This window comes from Pseudophryne corroboree, chromosome 11, assembly GCF_028390025.1.
Source record: "Pseudophryne corroboree isolate aPseCor3 chromosome 11, aPseCor3.hap2, whole genome shotgun sequence".
Lineage (NCBI taxonomy): Eukaryota > Metazoa > Chordata > Amphibia > Anura > Myobatrachidae > Pseudophryne > Pseudophryne corroboree.
Genome location: NC_086454.1, coordinates 362,461,551 through 362,481,440, shown reverse-complemented (window position 1 = coordinate 362,481,440; position 19,890 = coordinate 362,461,551). Strand labels below are relative to the sequence as shown.

General features: G+C 44.7%; 1 protein-coding gene across 7 annotated transcripts in view; it reads right to left on the bottom strand.

The window, feature by feature from the left end:
- The window catches only part of ZNF536 (zinc finger protein 536), a 1,069,084-nt gene that overhangs the window by 719,165 nt on the left and 330,029 nt on the right, over nucleotides 1-19,890 (bottom strand). For all 7 annotated transcript variants that reach the window (XM_063946047.1, XM_063946046.1, XM_063946048.1 and 4 more), the window contains one exon: nucleotides 14,029-14,113. The gene's annotated coding sequence lies outside the window, so the exon portion shown is untranslated. The remainder of the gene's footprint in view (nucleotides 1-14,028; nucleotides 14,114-19,890) is intronic.

Genomic DNA, 19,890 nt, shown 5'->3' with positions numbered 1-19,890 from the left:
ATTTACATTTCTGTCTTGCTCCTATCAGGATGGATGACCTATATATGTCATTTGAAGGAGAGCTACCGCTTTCTGAAAGCTGTAATCAGCATGCATTTTAAGACAACAGCAACACGGCAATAATAAACACAAAGTCTTTATTTTCCATCTGAATAAGAGGTTATTATCCCAAAGCAGGTGAAAAGAAAGGAGCCATTTTGTCGGTCTCTCGTCTGTGGCTTCCATTAGGCGATGGCTTCGGCAAATGAGTTTATGAAATATGATGCTCACGTTAAAAGTCTAAGTGAGATGGGCGAAGTCAGGGATTAATGCTGAACGTGACATTAACTGTTCTTGACTGGAAGCAGCTGTTGGGTTTTTCGAAGGCTTGTTCCTCTTGATATGGCGCTTGTGTGTGCTGTACGCCATCCATATTCAGACGCAGGCAACGTTTTGCCTTGTTTTACGACTGGTAGATACTGCGAACATCAATGGAAGCTGAACAGCCGCTACTAAGATATTATTATATTATATGATAGAAAGAAGGATACAGCTGTAGGAATCTGGGGCACAGTCTATCAAATACAGAGGCAGGTGTACTAAGCTTTTGAGAGTAAAAAAGTGGAGAGAGGTAAGCTATCAACCAATCAGCTCCTAATTTCCATCTTTCAAACACAGCCTGTAACATGGTAGTTAGGAGCTGATTGGCTGGTAACATAGAAACATAGAATTTGACGGTAGATAAGAACCTCTTGGCCTGTCTAGTCTGCCCTTTTTCATTTATAGTTTTGACAGTTTCAACCGTATTTGTTCCTCAGGTCTTTACTTTTAACCTCCCTCCACTTTATCACTCTCCACGACATAATACATCTCCCCCCGCTAAAGTTTGTATTGTCCAGATTAAAGACTATACTTGGCACACCATTTTGGCACCAACGTCAAACTTTCTTTTTTTCTTTTTTTTTAAATATATGTTTATTGAGAAGGAACATGCAATAAAATACAAGTCGTATGTCACAATGCTTGTGAGAAAACAGTCAACCACTGCAAGGTACAGAGATTGCCAATAAAAGAGTTGAATAAACACTTTAAATAGTATAAGCAAGGTTATGAGGACAGTCAACCATATAGTTCAAGCAGTAGAATGTAACATCAGTCTATCAAATTTTTTAAAAGGGTGGTGAGCCTTTAATGAGGGATTCCGTATTATACCATGTTGTTAATCGAACTACTTTGCGCACATATTCCCTGGTGGCAGTTGGTAGCGTGAGTAGGTAGGGTAACCAGATGGCAAAAAATGTTGGCGAGCGCGACTCTGCGTCTAGGGAACAATCAACCCAATCCATTTGATATAGGTATGTTAAACGTGGTAACATGAGGGAAAGGGGTATCGGCTCCGAATGTATCCATTGGGATAGAATGGTTTTCTTTGCTGCAGCAGCCACACGAGCCAACAGTAATTTCGTCCCTTTAGAATATGGGGGATCCTGAGTATTTATGAAGTTCCAGAAGGCCCAGACCATAGTAATATTAAAAGGAATGCGAAGTTCCACATTAATATACGTTTGGACTGCCGTCCAGATGTTTGTACTACTGGGCATGCCCAGAGACAATTAATAATATCGGCTTCAGGAGAATTACATTTAAAACATAAAGAGTTGTCAGATACTCCAGTGAGGAACCTAAGTCTAGGGGTGTAGTAGGCTCTGTGTAGTATTTTAAAGTGCATCTCTGCATAAGAAGATGAAACTAGTTGTTTATTTAGCATACCACACCACCGAATCACTGTCAGGAGATCAGTGTCAGGGAGGGTGTCTGTCCATTTGACCATCCCTGTTGTGAGCTTAGATAGATCCAACCTTCGCCTAGTATGAGAATAGATTAGAGAAGTGTTATATAGGGCTCCTGGAGACTGTCGTACCAGGCCATCAAGGGGAAAGGTGAAGTCAGAGGAGTGCAATCGTGACAATTTGCTAGTAACAAAGCTACGAATTTGGAAATAGGCAAAAAGAGGAAAATGAAGAGTGGGGTATTTTACTTTTAGTTGTGCTAAAGTTAATATCGCAGAGCATTCTACATTCAGAAATTGATGTAAGAAGGATAGGCCCTGGAGATGCCAGCCACGAACAATCCCATTATCCTCTCCACCCTGGAATTGTGGATTACACCATAAAGGCTGAAATAAAGAATCCGTTAGGGAGAGGTCTAAACGTTTCCTAAGTTTATGCCAAGCTGAACATGGGGCATGTAATAATGAATTATGGAGTCTGTCATGTTGAGGAGGGATATCAGCAAAATGCAATAAATGTACCAAAGTGTGTTGAGGTGAGAAAGCCTGTTCCAAAGCTCTATTAACAAAATTGTCACTATCCCCTATCCAATCCAGAGCGTATCTATAGTTGGCGGCAAGGGAGTAGTCTTCAGGACAGGGGAGATTAATGCCACCAAGTGACGGGGGTTGTTTTAATTTAAAAAGTGCAATGCGGGGACGTTTGTTTGCCCAGATAAATTTAGTAAGGGCTTTATTAATAGAATGGACATCACGTTTGGACAATATAAATGGGAGCATCTGGATTGGATAAAGTAGTCGAGGGAAGGAAACCATCTTATATAAGTGGCACCTACCCAGATAAGAGATCGGGAGATGTTGCCATTTCAAAAAGTAATTCGTCATTTGAGTAATGTGGTAAGAAAAGTTCACTGTATATAGGTCAGTGAGGAGTGGCGGGATGCGGAGGCCTAGATATTTTAAATATCGGTGGGCCCATCTGAAGGGAAATGAGTCGCCCCAATCCTGTGCCGCCTCTCCTCCCAATGCCAGCGCCTCTGTCTTATCAAAATTAATAAGAAATCCGAAAATTAAATTAAAATCATGTAGTGTGGTTAGTAACGATGGAAAAGCCTGTTTGGGGTCGGTAAAATATAGTAACAGGTTGTCAGCAAAAGCAGACACCTTGACTTCGTTGTTGCCTACCATAACACCTTGCCAAGTGGGATCTAGTATAAAATGACGTATCAAAGGGTCTAGGGCCAGATTGAATAGCAGGGGGGAAAGAGGGCATCCCTGACGGGTCCCTCTACCTTACGTGAAGGCAGACGAGTTTAAACCATTTATAGTCAGATGCGCCTGAGGTAGTGTATATAACATTCTGAATAGATGAATGAATTCCTCACCAAATTGCTGGACGTGAAAAATACGAAGCAAATGAGACCAGGAGACGCGGTCAAACGCCTTATCGGCGTCACAGCTTACAATAAGAGCATTTGGGCAAGCATATTGTTGTGCACTATACATTGCTGCAATCAGCGTACGGATATTATGAACTGAGGTTCTACCTTTGACAAACCCTGTTTGGACAGGATGCAGGACCCTATTCAGAATTGGTTGAAGTCTTGTTGCAATTAGTTTTGTAAAAAGCTTCATGTCCTTATTCAATAATGAAATAGGTCTATAAGATTGAGTATATCGGGGATATTTTCCCGGTTTCGTAAATAGCACAATTCTGGCTTCACTAAATCCCATGGGGGGAGGTTTACCCTCCAACAGTGCATTGAAAAGAGATAATAAATGGGGTGATAAATGGGGGGCCAGAATTCGGTAATACTCCGCCCCAAATCCGTCCGGGCCAGGAGACTTGCCATTGTGCAGTGATTTAATCAAAGAAAGTAATTCCGGTTCTGTGACCGGTTCTGTTAAGGACTTTCTTTCCTCTTCCGTTAAAACAGGTAGTTTTGCCCTCTCAAGGAATTGCATTCCAAGAGTCGGATGATCCAAGGGGGCTTCATAGAGAGCGTTATAATATTGTAAGAAGGCCTCAGAGATTGAGGGAGTATCAAAGATGGCTGCAGACGAATCTGTGAGTAGTTGGGGAATACGAGAAGGAGCGGAGTACAACCGAACCAGATTCGCCAACAATCTCCCGGATTTATTTCCCCCTCGGAAAAATCTATTCCGTTGTAAATCGTATGAAAATCGCGCCCGCTCCGTATGTAATGAGTCATACAGTTGCTTAGCAGCAAGATAGGCCTGTCGGTTGTCGGGTGAGTCCCTCAACAAGAGTGCGTCATAAGTTTTGGACAGGTTACAAGCAAGGTCCTGTTATTGGGTAGCGAGCAGCTTGCGTCTCCTAGAAACATACTCCATAATATGTCCTCGAATCACTGGCTTCGAAGCTGACCAAAACAAATTGATGTCCTCCATATGTGTACTATTGTCTGCTACATAATTACGAAACGTTTGTTCTAAGTGTGTGCAAAAATCAGAGGATTTTATAAGATAGGCTGGAAATCTCCAATTATATGACTGAGAGATAGGGGAGTGTAAATTAAGGGTAAACCAAACTGGGGCATGGTCGGACAATGATATGGGTTCTATTTTAGTTTCAGCCACGCGCTGTAATAGGGTGTCAGTGATTAGCCAATAGTCACGTCAAACTTTCTTAACATTTAGATTCTCTCATCGGCCAAATGTTGGTCTGCCCCATCCTACTCCAAAGTTACCTATACATGGACACCCAAACAGTTGTCTGAGCTGAAATACTCTGTACTGCTGCTAACATGCTACTGCATTGGCTGACTACTGGTCAATCTAGACCCACTTAATCCATCTCTGACTATGTCCACAAACCTAAAAATTATTTACGGTGCTGTGAGCTGCTCTCTGAAATCAGCCGTTCTTAGTAATTTTGGGTCAGCCAATTTGATAGTCTTCTTCTAGATATAAGTGTAATGACTGATGATGGTCATAGGGCTTTCCTCTCCCCCACCCAGGGACGGACAGGGGAGTCCATCCGGCCCTGGCATACGTGCGCGGGCGAGAAAGGGGGCGCGCGTGCCGTGTAAAGGACGCACGGACACTGCAAATGGGGGCATGTTGCGAGTCAGGGAGCGTGTACTTGTGAAAACAGGGGGAAGTCTGGCAGCGGCGGCAGTGAGGGACAAACCAGAGAGCCGGGAGCTGCGCTGAGCGCAGCCTTCCTGGCTCTCTGTGGACCGGACTGGCCCACCAGCCCTTCCGGTATTTGCCAGATGGCCATTCCGGCCCTGTCCCCACCTGTCACCGACTGAAGTAGAATGCATAGGCGAGATATAGCCTTAGACCATCTGTCTGTGACAAGGAAGAACAACCGAGGACTGTTTCTCTACCTCGTTATCTGCTGTCTCTAGTTTCTGTGCGTAACTGGCCAGGACACGCCCAAAATGACATCACACCTCACGATTACATCACATAGGCCACACCCTCAAGCTTTTATATTAGTAGAGGAGTGACACACATAAATAAGACTGACTAGGAGATCACCGGAAAGAGAAGAGGGTTTGAAGAGAATCACTGGTAACGGAAGAAAATGGTGGATTCTGTTTGAGCAACAATATAGAACCTGATGAGATCTTTAAGACAAAATGTTTCTTCCCCACATTCATCCCTTATTATTTAATAGACTAACACAAATGGAAAATAGGAAATATACAGCGTTGGAGTACAGTTAGGGCGGCAATCTCTGGCCAGATACATTGGGGTAAATTTTACTAAGATGGGAGTTCTATTTAAGATGGGATGTGGCCCATAGCAACCAATCAAATTCCAGATATTATCTTCTAGAAGGTGCTAGATAAATGAGAAGTAGAATCTGATTGATTGCTATAGGCAAGATCCCATCTTAAATAGAACTCCCATCGTAGTAAATTTACCCAATGTATCCTGCTTATGAGCCTCCAGGATGGGGAGAATTCTGGCCTGTGTTTACAAACATTGACTTCCGAGACACTTGTATTTTACCCAAATGGCAGCGCTGTCAGTTTTACACAAGGGGGGGGGGGGGGTGTATTCACAAAAGTGTGACACACATTAGCATTTCCAGTGACATTCATTTAAATGTCCATTAAGCAGCACTCATATCTATCACGGTTTAGAGGGTATCCCCCAGAGTGGGGTGGCAGCCTCCCAAAGTGGCTATAAATTCTCAACTGACGTCGATAAATCTCATCCAAAATTTGGCAATGGTTTTGGATATGCGTCTGCTGAGAATTTAGAATGCATCTTGCTGTTCCCGGGTCTCTAAGTGACACCCGCATTGCATTGGCAGCCAGATTTCATTAACCGATTTGGTGCCATGTCTCCGGCAACCCAGAACTTTCTCTGCAGAAATAATATTAATTACTTAGTGATTGCAGAGGTACAGAGTGAAAATCGCACATGTTCTGGTGGGTGATAGTCTATGCACCTAGGCTGACGAAAATCCAGATCTGCTAACACTGCTGGGACTCAATACCAAAATACACCGTAGCATATGTTCTATACAACTATATTACTATATATGTTTCAGATGACCGCGCCTTGTCTGCAGAAGGTTGCACTGTGATTTCTGTAAAATGTTTATATTTTTTGCATTGTGATACGTTCTCTTGTATTTAGATACACATTACACCAGAGGTCCACAAAATTCCGCCATTACAATCCAGGTGTTAAGGATATATGTGCTTGAACACAGGTAACTTAATTAGTATCTTAGAGAATTTGATGTTATCATCTGTGTTCATGCATGGATATCCTTAAAACCTGGTGTGACTGGCGGAGTTTGGGAACCTCTACATTACACTGAGATACATCAAAACGCTAAATATACAGACGTAACCTAATTGCATAGAAACGTTTTATTTTTTGCTACTTTGTGCAAGCACAAATAACAAATCTACGAAACATATATTTTGGATGTAACTCTAGATCTACAGTATGTACTAAGGGGCAGATTCAGTTAAGTGTGAGGTTCAGAGGCAATGCACACATTGTGGGTAACAGGAGGGCAAACCTTGCACCTCTATAGGGCAAGAGCAAAAATTGGTGAGGTTATGCTGCCCAGATCACCCACATTATAGGAGCACAAAAAGTCTTTACAGCACTTCACGCTAATTGAATCTCAGCCTAAGCTCAGGCGACGTGGTCAATTTGATTCTTTGCGCCCTTACTGTCACGCGAGCGCCCACAATCGGCACATAGAAGCGCAAGGGGCCGTAAGTGTAAGGTATCTGCAGCTCAATAATATGCCCCTGTAAGTTGTGCTGCTTAGTAAATATGTATACATAATTAAAAATAATAAAATGTCATAGTTAGTGGCTTTTCTATTATTCTGTTAAATATCATCAAATGAGGGCTTATAATAAACGATAATAAATGTAATAAAATTAGGCGGGGGGGGGGGGGGGGGGGCGTTACAGTTGTGCGTAGGGGTGCCCTCACCTGTAAATCTGCCAAGGGGCAAAGTTACTTGCTCTTCGTGTTAAATGTTAAATATGCGAGGACTCTCAATACTATGGTATTACACTATATCAAATGTCAGCAGGAACTGCTTTTGTTTTACTTCTTTATTAAAAAGCGAAGAGAGATGATCTGTCTTGTGGTTCTTTTTGCCTTTTACTTTCCGCGCATATATTCACCTTGGAATTAATCAAGGCTGGACCTTGTCAATATTCGTTCCAATGCGCAGACTACGCAGGTAATATTTATAGTCTAGGCAAAAAAAATTCTAAGATCCATACTTGAGGTTAATAGATAAATTGATATGCGCATGGAAGACCATAAACAAAAGATACTAATATATGACAGAAAGCTCAATACGAGCTCAATCAGAACATAAATATGGATTTCACGATACGCACGGACTCTGGAAGCGAAGTTCTAATCATATCAGCTCGGCAATTTTAAAAAATAATAAATGGAAAAGGAGGAGAGATAGACTTGAAATAAACGCATATTGTTAAAGGAAATTGTGTCGCCTCTATATGAGAAGCAGCGCCCGGCATTTGGTGGAATGAGCTGAGAAACGTCCGCAGTGTGACGGAGCCGATGCTCTCGCTATTATTGTGCCTTGTTGAGATTTTACGTTTCTACCAGATCTTGTATCTTTTTATTTTCTTCTGAACGGTAAACAGAGGACGGTAATGAATCACAAAGTAACAATCAGTTACTAAAACAATGGAGGTGAGTAGTGTTCTTCCTAGTTGCTGGTTGTTGTATACTGTATTAGGTTTTGCCCTAGAGGGTCCTCTCAGAATTAAATACACGTATTCTATTACACCAGAGTCCAACCTACTAACATTATACTGTATTACACCAGAGTCCAACCTACTAACATTATACTGTATTTCTCCAAACTTTACCATTTTAATCCTAAAATACAGCTCAGTTCAGCCTCATTTAGGGGTAAAGAGCTTAAGAATGTAACAAACGTTGTCAGATACCTACGCCCTCCTGTACAAATTGAGGAACACAGCATGGCCAAGTCATATCTTTCAATCATTCCAGTTTTGGCGGTACGGTCCCTCCTTTCGGGCACTGTCCCGTCGTCCCACCAGCGGGCATAGTGTCCCGCACGGCCAAGTCATATCTTTCAATCATTCCAGTTTTGGCGGTACGGTCCCTCTTTTCGGGCACCGTCCCGTCATCCTACCAGCGGGCACAGTGTCCCGCGGTGCGGGAAAGTTGGTAAGCCCTATCTCATCGGCTATCTCCCTCCCATGCACGTGGTATCTATTTACGGGAGAGGGACTGGGGGAATGGCCAGCAGCTCACGAAGTGTAGGGGTATGGTACCGTTACGAAAACGGGGGAGTGGCTGGCGTATGTGACATTTCCCAGAAGGCCATGACCCCTAGTCGTGAGGTCATGCCCTATAATTTGGCGCATGCGAGGGTCCCAGTGAGCTCCGGACAAAAGTTGGGAGGTTTGGACAAGTGGAGCTTCCGTTCTTGGAAAGTGAATCCCAGACTTGGTAATAGTATTGTATAAGATTTCTACTGGAATTATTTGGGCACAACTGACTGGCACATAATAAAATGTAATTATTTAAGGCATATTTGAGGGAAGATACATTGTTCTGATTGCACAGGGGAACATCGCTGATATACAACCTCATTCAATCTGTATGCCCCCACCTAGGTGAGCTATCATGAAATTCCCCCTAGGGATACCGGCATGACATAACCACTATGCTCTTATATTATTGGACTCAATCGCCATGTACCACCATATAATGATTTAAGAAAAATGACACAACAAATGATTAAGTAGGAAAAAAGTACAAACATTTGTATGTAAGTCTAAATACAGGGCCGTAACTAATGCAAGCAAACATCGATGATCGGTGATCCGTCGGGGATTCAGGAAAATTCTGCAGCTTGGAAAATTCTTACAAATTTCCAACTTGGCGAGGATTTCCAAGATATTGGATTTTCACGATTCCCAGACCCAGGTATCATCAGAACAGTGTATTGCCCCAATAGGCGCCTCTTAATGGCTGTGCAAGAGGGCCAACTACTCAGGGTACAAAGTTTAAAGGGGTCACATGAATAGTTACATTTTAGGTCCATTTGGTTAAACGTATGCTAATGTTTCTATCTCCGGCTCTGCTTAACGATTCTGGCATAGCCATCAATCTGGCGAACAACTTGTATACAGGTAATATATATATATATATATATTCTCCCACATAACAGCCAGGTGTTCTTGTTAATATACTTACAGCACAGACTTCAACGTGAGCACACCTACAGCTGATGGTAGTAAATTACATTACACACGAGCAGCGAGGGGCCGGGAGACGTCTACAAAACAGTAATCCCGTCTTTCAGCGCAAATGTTATAGGAAGCTATGAATTTGGTAGATGTGAATGGGATGTTGGTACATGTTTTACTAAGGTATTATAATGGCAGCCTATTATTAGATCACATTAATCATTACTGTGCCAAAGGCACTGACAGTCTCGCTGAATACGATTGAAAGGGTTGTAATGGATATAAATTACCCATTGTGTGATAAAAGGATTTTTACTAAGAAGGTGAGAATAAAACAGCAAATTCAAATCTGACTGCGGCATAAAAACCCGAAAATAAAAGTAAGCCAGACTCAGGGAAATCCACATATTTGGGAGGTAAGCAGTTTTTAAACAAGTTGGTCATCAGGCATATAAATTGTATACTATGCAAAATTAATTTCTTGATGCATAATGCTATCAGGTTGCAGCAGCAGCCAGTTCAATCCAGGAAGTGATTTTCTAGACGGCGAAATCTCTTTAGCGCGGTGACATTCTGTGAAGTGACAGGACAAAACGCTCGTTGCGTCCCTGCCACCTACTCTGAATTCATTCCTGTGGTGTTGAGGGTATTCATCTCCCTCCCCGTCCCTTCGTCTGCAGCCTCTCTACACTTCTAAGTTTCAAGTTCAACGGAAATGTCTCCGCAGAGCTGACATCGTTTAGTGGACATGTTAACTACAGCAAAATGGAAGAGCCAAATGAGATCAAGTAATGAGGTTGCAGTTTTCGGTTCACCCTCATAACAGGTGCGCCTCACTCGTCCACAGGAACATAACACTCCAATGATTTATCTAGCAATGTGAGACATTACATTTTACAGGAGCTGGAAACTTTGCAGCAAAAAAAAAAACTAACAATAAGGAATACATTTTGCTTCTATTTCTTCTTATAAGCATTTACCTGGTTCCTTAAGCGGATAGTAGTAAATCGTACAGCTCACTATTCAATATTCAGACATTGTTTCCCTTCTCTTCCCCATAATCCCTTTATCTCCTCCCAAAGATCTCCTGTCAGTCTAATTGAGGTGGGATAATCCTCTCATAATACAATAGCTTGGGAGCGTGTCCTAGTGTCAAGAGATACATGCGGCATGGCTGGGGGCACGGCCGGGACTGGGAAGGTCAGAATACATGACAGAGAGCGGGCAAAGAGGCAGCAGACACAGCCCCCCGAGAGGTCTCATATAGTCTGCACAGAGAGATAACATGAAATGCTTTTAGCATGGACATGTACTTATTCCTCTGCGCTAGGCACAGTCACAGCAAAGGAATCTTTGGAGGTTACAGACCTAGTTGCTTTAAGAGAGAGGAGATCAGATCTGTATTAATGCAGAAGACTTCATAAGAGGGGTGAGAGAGAGGCAGAAGGGGCATTCCCTAGAAGAGCAGCTGGATCAGTATGGTATTAGTTATGTTGGTTAGATTTTGCAGATAATATGGAGTACATTTACAACTAATTTTCCACCAATTTTGGTGTGCAATGAATACGACAGCTGTCTATACAGGAGCAGTTAATATTTACTATACATTCCTACTCTTATAGAACACTACTTATTTTTTGCATTACAGCGTAACTACAGTCATAGCGGCCTGTCCCAGAGTCTAGAACAGGGAACAAAAACATATACCCCCAACTCCCCCATCAGATTGGTTCGTATACTGGAATTCACATTGGATTTTGGACAGAGCAGATCAGAACGGATGATTCAAAGAGTCTTTTTCCATGGCGGTTAGAGGAACCGCGGATGAGGGGAAACTTCAATAAAGTGCAATTAGTCTGAAAACATTTCTCATTAGGCCTGTTGTTCACCGCATCTCTCGCAGCCAAATCACTGCATTTCATTTTTATATATATATATATATATATATTTATTTTTTCCTAATTCTCTTAATTATTCAATCACTATTTAGAGGGAGAGTAAAGTAATGGTGACAAACTCACTAGCAAATGGAGCGATAACCGTAGTCTGGTGATATGAATAATTATGTCCACCATAATCTGTTGCTCCTCTACGCCAGGTTGCCACGCCCGGATGGAGGATCAAAGAGCAAAAGGAACGACATTATATGGGCGCTAGGTGTTTCTCTTCTGGAGAACACATGTTGGTAGGACGCATAATAGAAATATAATCAATTATAACAAAGTGTAGTACTAACCACGTCCACATGCTTCCACTCTGGTGGCTGTTATGAGGGACCCCACGGGTACTCTAGGGTGTTGTTATCAGTCTTATCCAGTACTATACTAAATTATAAACATTGCTTTTATTGTGGTGTATACAGTTCCCATTGCTGCATATGTGTTCTGGTGGAAGGTTACAACGGATCTTATTTTGTATTTGTACTAGTTGGTGTATGGATCTATTTCTGTGTTTTTTGGTTCCTGTACTTCTCCAGTAAAGAAGCATGCAACACTCCCTGTGTCCTGGTTACATAAAAAACTCTTATTGAAATATAAGTAACAGATTTAACATTTATAAGCTATTATCTACTGGATTAAGAAGGTCTTTGCCAGAAGAGGAAGAGGCAGATGTAACATAACTCCTTCCATGCTTTGACCTATGTACTATCATGCTGTGATATTATAGGCTACTTTTGGCTTCTTTGCTCCATCTATTGGTTAGCAATTTTTAATATATATGTTCGGGATCCCGAGTAGCGGTATTGTAACTGCATCACGTTAGGAGAGAGGAACCTATCTATCAGAGCATACACAGAGATTGACAGCTCTCATTGACAGTCCCAGCTTTTAAACCTGATCTGTTCCGGTCGTGACATGGTCCTAATGATGCAATGGAGCTCCCCCTGTGAGTAGCGGAGGGGAAAGTAAATACTTTACGTTTTTGACAGCGTTAAAGATGACTTTCATGGTAACATTCAACAGTGTATTGTACCTTCATAGTAACCCTTTAAATGCAGCCGTATCAATGTGGTCTGCAGAGTATAACAGAGCATTTCCCTATCTTACAGATGTGTAATACACAATATAACGGCTTTTCTGCCAAGACGAAGATGCAGAGAGATACTAATCGTCTTCATTCTTGGTCCATTTATCAAGAGTCCAGTGCAACGCTGATAGAGCTGTGTAATCGGGGTGCGCTCTTGTACATGATAATTTGGCAAAGTGAGGGAGGTATGCAGAAAACAATGTAACTAGCAGACAGTGAAGATGATGTGAAAGATGAAGATAACTGCGTGGAGATACAGGCGATGAGGCACTGAGTGTGAACCTTTGATGATATGATAGGGAACAAAGAGGAGCAGGCTTAGGCATGGTGGCCAGTGGGTAATACAGGAGGTCACTGGCAGCACTGGTTTATTGGGACTGGTGGGTGCTGCCAGCCCAGGTGCAAGTGCTACAGGGGGAGGGAAAGTCTTGTAAAAGATTTGTGGGAAGTACAGTATCATTGTTCTACCTGGAATAGAAATAGCCTGACTAGACGGAATGGGAGATGTATCAAGCCTTTGAGATAAAATTGAGACTTTGCTCAAAACTTCTCTACAGCGTTCCAACTGCCACTTCACAGACTGCGCTAGATAAATGACAGTTAGGAGCTGATTGGGTTGCTTTGGTCAACGCCTCCCCTTTATCTCTCTCCAAGGCTTGAAACATCACCCCTCAGTGAGGGGAATACGAGGATTGTGTGAGGAATAAGGCAATGAGTTCGGAGTGTTGAATTAGTAAGTCATTGACAGAGGAAGACAGTCTTCATGTGTAGCATGGTAGAATATTTACAGTCCCACAGCAAGGCTATTTATCGCCCTGCGGCATCGCCGGCGCCTGAATATATTACATCATGATGTCACGTCGAGGGGGCAGGGAAATCCCAGGCAGCCTGCAAGCCAAATACAGGTGTCATGTGGAAGGGGTGAGCCCTACCCCTGAGCCCTGTGCCCTGGGCGGCATTGCTGGCACACCGGTAGTTACAGCCCAGCGTATACATGTATCAGGACAGGCAAGCAAAGGACATAGCACTTTATAACAGAGAAGAAAAACTTGGAAACACCTAATAAAATGAAGATTTGAGAAGCTTTTATGTGTTGTAAAACTAAAACCTTTTTTGACGATAATTGCTGGGCTTGACTATATTGTGACATGCGTCACCCAAGCCCAAATTTACATTATTTGACCCCCCCCCCAGGCCAATTACTCTATGCCTCCCCACAGCACTGACCACCACTGTATTCTGTGTGTGTAAAATTAGGAAATGAAACCAATGCCGCCTGATATCATCCAATGAGGCAGGACATTTCTGTACGGTCAGAGCGGCCTGCGATGATATCTTATGTAGCCTGTGTACATGTGATGGGGACATGGAACATAATGTATGACCACATGTATACGTCGTTGTGAGGGCATTCTATGAGATGTCATAAAGTACCCCAATGTACCCCAATGTCAGCAAACATCACCATGCACATTTATTTCTGTACCCAGAATAATACAATATATCAGGACTTACCAACAGCTACAAAGGTGCGGACTCAAACATTCAGATGTGTCTCAGGTGTGCGGCACTGAATGCAGGTAGAGTGCGGATATTCATACTGCGGGAGAGATGGGGAGAAATCAGCAATCAGTCATCTCCCCATCAGAAAAGCACAAAGGGACGGCTCAGATATTGAAGTAGGTGGAGCTCAGAGCACGGTATGGCGTAAATCCAGGTCTGCGCCGCCAAACACTGCGCAAAACTGTGACAACTGAAGACCAACTCTTAACAAAGAATCACAGAATCTGACGACAGATAAGAACCACTTGGTCCATTATACAGGGTGTAGTATGCTATGCCGGCGCTTGGGATCCTGACCGCTGGCATGCAGGTAGTGGGGTGAGCGCAAAAGAGCCCCTTGCAGCAGAGGAGGATTTACCACAAGGCAAACACGGTGGCTGCTTAGGACCCTGTGGGTATCAGGGGGCCCCATCGATAAGACTGTATGGAGGGCATTTCCGGCAGACCACGACCTCTGTCAAAAATGTCAGAGCACTGTGCTGGCTGACTAGTCGAGTCCCGGCAGGCTGTCAGTGATTAGACAGCTGCTGGCTCCAGCACACGCCTGTGTCTCCAGTCCTGCAGTGTAAGCCTCCATCACTCATATACAGTGCGGTCAGTGAGTGAGGGTGTAATAATAAGATTTTAAACCTACCGGTAAATCTTTTTCTCGTAGTCCGTAGAGGATGCTGGGGACTCCGTAAGGACCATGGGGATAGACGGGCTGTGCAGGAGACATGGGCACTTTAAGAAAGACTTTAGGTATGGGTGTGCACTGGCTCCTCCCTCTATGCCCCTCCTCCAGACCTCAGTTAGAGAAACTGTGCCCAGAGGAGACGGACAGTACGAGGAAAGGATTTTTGTTAATCCAAGGGCAAGATTCATACCAGCCACACCAATCACACCGTATAACCTGGGATAAACTAACCAGTTAACAGTATGAAAAAACAAGATATCATCAGTCGGAGACCGATGAAAACTATAACATAACCCTTATGTAAGCAAAACTATATACAAGTCTTGCAGAAGTAGTCCGCACTTGGGACGGGCGCCCAGCATCCTCTACGGACTACGAGAAAAAGATTTACCGGTAGGTTTAAAATCTTATTTTCTCTTACGTCCTAGAGGATGCTGGGGACTCCGTAAGGACCATGGGGATTATACCAAAGCTCCCAAACGGGCGGGAGAGTGCGGATGACTCTGCAGCACCGATTGAGCAAACATGAGGTCCTCCTCAGCCAGGGTATCAATCTTATAGAACTTTGCAAAAGTGTTTGAACCCGACCAAGTAGCAGCTCGGCATAGTTGCAGTGCCGAGACCCCTCGGGCAGCCGCCCAAGATGAGCCCACCTTCCTAGTGGAATGGGCCTTAACAGATTTTGGTACCGGCAATCCAGCCGTAGAATGCGCCTGCTGAATTGTGTTACAGATCCAGCGAGCAATAGTCTGCTTTGAAGCAGGGGCGCCAACCTTGTTGGCCGCATATAGGACAAACAGTGCTTCTGTTTTTCTGACTCTAGCCGTTCTGGCCACGTAAATTTTCAAAGCCCTGACCACATCAAGGGACTTGGAATCCTCCAAGTCACTCGTAGCCACAGGCACCACAATAGGTTGGTTCATATGAAAAGATGACACCACCTTAGGCAAGAATTGAGGACGGGTCCGCAATTCCGCTCTATCCATATGGAAAACTATATAGGGGCTTTTATGAGACAAAGCCGCCAGTTCCGACACTCGCCTAGCCGAAGCCAAGGCTAACAACATGACCACTTTCCAAGTGAGATATTTTAACTCCACCGTTTTAAGTGGTTCAAACCAGTGCGACTTAACGAAACTCAACACCACGTTAAGGTTCCAAGGCGCCACCGGAGGTACAAAAGGAGGCTGAATATGCAGTACTCCCTTCACAAAAGTCTGTACTTCTGGGAGAGAAGCCAATTCTTTTTGAAAGAAAATGGATAAGGCCGAAATTTGAACCTTAATGGAGCCTAATTTTAGGCCGAAATTCACTCCAGTTTACAGGAAGTGAAGGAAACGGCCCAGATGGAATTCTTCCGGGTGTAGTATGGCTGACCGGCGGTCTCCTGACCGCCGGACAGCTTACCGACGCCGGGATCCCGGCAGCATACCGACGCCGGGATCCCGGCGGGGAGGGGCAAGTGCAGCAAGCCCCTTGCGGGCTCGCTGCGCTCGCCACGCTGCGGGCTCGGTGGCGACCTGCGGTCGCCACGGGTTCTATTCCCACTCTATGGGTGTCGTGGACACCCACGAGTGGAAATAGTCCCTGTTGGTCGGCATGCCGACCATCGGGATAGTGAGCCGTCGGGCTCACGGAGGAGGTCATGTGACTGTCGGTCAGCTGACCGGCGGTCACATAAATACCACCCATTCTTCCGTAGGAGCATTCCTGGCCTCACACCAAGCAACATATTTTCGCCATATACGGTGATAATGTTTAGCTGTCACGTCCTTCCTAGCCTTTATCAGAGTAGGAATGACCTCATCCAGAATGCCCTTTTCCGCTAGGATCCGGCGTTCAACCGCCATGCCGTCAAATGCAGCCGCGGTAAGCCTTGAAACAGACAGGGTCCCTGTTGCAACAGGTCCGGACGTAGAGGAAGAGGCCACGGATCTTCTGTGAGCATTTCCAGCAGATTTGGATACCAGGTCCTTCGTGGCCAATCTGGAACAATGAGAATTGTCTGTACTCCTCTTTTCCTTATTATTCTCAACACCCTTGGGATGAGAGGGAGAGGACGAAACACATAGACCGACTGGAACACCCACGGTGTCACTAGGGCGTCTACAGCCACCACCTGAGGATCTTTTGATCTGGCGCAATACCTCTGTAGCTTTTTGTTGAGGCGGGATGCCATCATGTCTATTTGGGGCAGTCCCCACTACCTTGCAATCTGTGCGAAGACTTCCTGATGAAGTCCCCACTCTCTTGGATGCAGGTCGTGTCTGCTGAGGAAGTCTGCTTCCCAGTTGTTCACTCCAGGAATGAACACTGCTGACAGTGCGCTTACATGATTTTCCGCCCAGCAAAGAATCCTGGCGGCTTCCACCATTGCCACTCTGCTCCTTGTGCCACCTTGGCGGTTTACATAAGCCACTGCGGTGATGTTGTCTGACTGGATCAGAACTGGTCTGTCGCGAAGTAAGTTCTCCGCTTGACGTAGGGCGTTGTATATGGCCCTCAGTTCCAGGATGTTGATGTGAAGACAAGTCTCTTGGGTTGACCAAAGACCCTGGAAGTTTCTTCCCTGCGTGACTGCTCCCCAACCTCGGAGGCTCGCGTCCGTGGTCACCAGGATCCAGTCCTGAATGCCGAACCTGCGGCCTTGTAGAAGGTGAGCACTCTGTAGCCACCACAGGAGAGATACCCTGACTCTGGGGGACAGGGTGATCAACTGATGAATTTGTAGATGTGACCCGGACCACTTGTCCAGTAGGTCCCATTGGAAAGTCCTCGCATGGAACCTGCCGAAGGGAATGGCTTCGTATGATGCCACCATCTTTCCCAGGACTCGAGTGCAGTGATGCACTGACACCTGTTTTGGCTTCAATAAGTTCCTGACCAGAGTCATGAGTTCCTGAGCTTTTTCTATCAGAAGATAAACTCTTTTCTGGTCTGTATCCAGAATCATGCCCAAGAAAATCAGACGAGTCGTAGGAACCAACTGCGACTTCGGGATATTGAGAATCCAGCCGTGTTGCTGTAACACCTTCAGTGAAAGTGAGACGCTGTTCAGCAATTGCTCTCTTGATCTCGCTTTTATGAGGAGATCGTCCAAGTACGGGATAATTGTGACACCTTGCTTGCGCAGGAGCACCATCATTTCCGCCATCACCTTGGTGAAAATCCTCGGGGCCGTGGAAAGCCCAAACGGCAACATCTGAAATTGGTAATGACAATCCTGTACCGCAAATCTCAGGTACGCCTGATGAGGTGGATAAATGGGAACATGAAGGTATGCATCCTTTATGTCCAGAGATACCCTAAAATCCCCCCCTTCCAGGCTGGCGATGACCGCTCTTAGCGATTCCATCTTGAACTTGAACCTTTTCAAGTATAGGTTCAGGGATTTTAAATTTAAAATGGGTCTGACCGAACCGTCCGGTTTCGGGACTACAAACAGGGTTGAGTAATATCCCCTCCCTTGTTGAAGCAGGGGAACCTTGACCACCACCTGTTGCAGATACAATTTGTGAATTGCATTTAGCACTATCTCCCTTTACGGGGGAGAGGCTGGTAGGGCCGATTTGAAAAACCGGCGAGGAGGCACCTCTTCGAATTCCAGCTTGTAACCCTGGGAAACAAGTTCTATTGCCCAGGGATCCACCTGTGAGTGAACCCAGATGTGGCTGAAAATTCGAAGACGTGCCCCCACTGGGGCGGACTCCTGTAGCGGAGCCCCAGCGTCACGCAGTGGATTTTGTAGAGGCCGGGGAGGACTTCTGTTCCTGGGAACTAGCTGTGTTGTGCAGCTTTTTTCCTCTGCCCTTACCTCTGGCAAGAAAGGACGCACCTCGTACTTTCTTGTTTCTTTGTGATCGAAAGGACTGCATTTGATAATGTAGCGCTTTCTTAGGCTGTGAGGGAATATAAGGCAAAAAATTAGATTTACTAGCTGTAGCTGTGGAGACCAGGTCCGAGAGACCTACTCCAAACAATTCCTCACCCTTGTAAGGTAAAACCTCCATATGCCTCTTTGAGTCGGCATCACCTGTCCATTGCCGGGTCCATAGGACTCGTCTAGCAGAAATTGACATAGCGTTGATTCTAGAACCCAGTCGACTAATGTCTCTTTGAGCATCTCTCATATATAGGACAGCATCTTTTATATGCCCTAGGGTCAATAAAATGGTATCCTTATCTAGGGTCTCAATTTCCGCTGATAAGGTATCTGTCCATGCTGCTACCGCACTACAAACCCAGGCCAACGCAATAGCCGGTCTGAGTAAGGTACCAGAATGTGTGTAAATGGACTTCAAGGTAACCTCCTGCTTGCGGTCAGCAGGATCCTTGAGGGTAGCCGTATCTTGGGATGGCAGCGCTACCTTTTTGGATAAGCGTGTTAATGCTTTATCCACCCTAGGGGAGGATTCCCACCGTATCCTGTCCGTTGGCGGGAAAGGATACGCCATAAGAATCCTTTTAGGAATCTGCAGTTTTTTGTCTGGAGATTCCCAAGCTTTTTCACATAATTCGTTCAACTCATGTGAGGGGGGAAAGGTTACCTCAGGTTTCTTTCCCTTATACATGTGTACCCTCGTGTCAGTGACAGGGGGTTCCTCTGTGATATGCAAAACATCTTTTATTGCAATAATCATATATCGAATACATTTAGCCAATTTTGGCTGTAATTTTGCATCATCGTAGTCGACACTGGAGTCAGAATCTGTGTCGGTATCTGTGTCTACAATTTGGGATAGTGGGCGCTTTTGAGACCCCGAAGGTCCCTGCGACATAGGGGCAGACATGGGTTGAGTCCCTGGCTGTTCCCTAGCTTCAGCTTTGTCTAATCTTTTGTGCAATAAATTTACATTAGCACTTAAAACATTCCACATATCCATCCAGTCAGGTGTCGGCGTTGTCGACGGAGACACCTCATTCATTTTCACCTCCTCCTCCTGAAAGCCTTCTACCTCAGACATGTCGACACACGCGTACTACCGACACACCACACACTCAGGGAATCCTCTTATCTGAAGACAGTTCCCCCACAAGGCCTTTGGAGAGACAGAGAGAGAGTATGCCAGCACACACCCAGCGCTATATGACCCAGGAAAAAACATTATATAAATATATGTTTACCCAGTAGCGCTGTT